Raw genomic sequence first — 1,114 nt, 5'->3', positions numbered from 1 at the left:
GACTGACAAACCATCTCCGCTCAGAATCGTTTTTCTTATACAGTGATATTATATCATTGAATTCAAATATAATACTATCCATTATACAGTGACCCACTCCTAACTACTGTACAGCAGAGCGACATCCACTTACCCACCTTTTTTTATTTATTTATTTATTTTTTTTTTTTGTGTCTGTGTACACAATAAGTAGTCGAAATAATGCTTCGATTTTCAACTTCAGTATCTTCTTCGATTGGAAAGTGAATATCGTTGGTGCATTGGGGAGATCAAAATTTAAAATTCCCAGTAATTTTCAAAAGCGCTAAGAAAAACCAAAGAAAATGAATGAAAAACCGGAATTTTTACGCAAAATCGATTTTTCACAAAATTGAATTTGGTTTTTGGTGTTTGAGAAAATCGATATTGGCTTATGGTGCAACTCTAAAAAAAATGACCGTAGATACATGCAATTTTTACTGGTTGTTTATATTTCCATTTTCTATACATGATACAATTTTCAAAGTATTTTGATTTGTTTTGAGCTGTTTACGGACAATTTCAGTTTCCAATTGAATTAGTTTTTTAGATTCTGAGTGGAACGATGAATGTATTGATTTTACAATGATGTGTGTTTTTTTATTTTTTTTTTTATTTTTTTTGTGTCTGTGTACACGATAAGTAGTCGAAATAATGCTACGATTTTCAACTTCAGTATCTTGTTCGATCAGAAAGTGAATATCGTTGGTGCATTGGGGAGGTCAAAATTTAAATTTCCCAGTGGTTTTCAAAAGCGCCGGGAAAAACAAAAGAAAAATTAAGGAAAAACGGGAATTTTTACGCAAAATCTGTTTTCGAGAAAATCGATTTTGGTTTTTGGTGTAACTTTAAAACAAATGACCGTGGATGCATGAAATTTTGACTGAATGTTTACATTTCCATTTTCTATACACGATAAAATTTTCAAAATATTTTGACTTATTTTGAGCTCTTTACGGACATTGTCAGTTTTCATTTTTTTTTAGTTTTTTTTCTAAAAATATCAATAAAATTTTATTTGTTTATCAAAAAAGCTTAAAAATTTAATAGACGGCTCCTAGTATATTGTTTCAAAGGCAGATGAAAAATATTAAAA

Source organism: Acyrthosiphon pisum, chromosome A1, assembly GCF_005508785.2.
Source record: "Acyrthosiphon pisum isolate AL4f chromosome A1, pea_aphid_22Mar2018_4r6ur, whole genome shotgun sequence".
In the NCBI taxonomy this organism is placed as follows: domain Eukaryota; kingdom Metazoa; phylum Arthropoda; class Insecta; order Hemiptera; family Aphididae; genus Acyrthosiphon; species Acyrthosiphon pisum.
The sequence above is the reverse complement of the archived record's forward strand: the minus strand, read 5'-3'. Positions refer to the sequence as shown.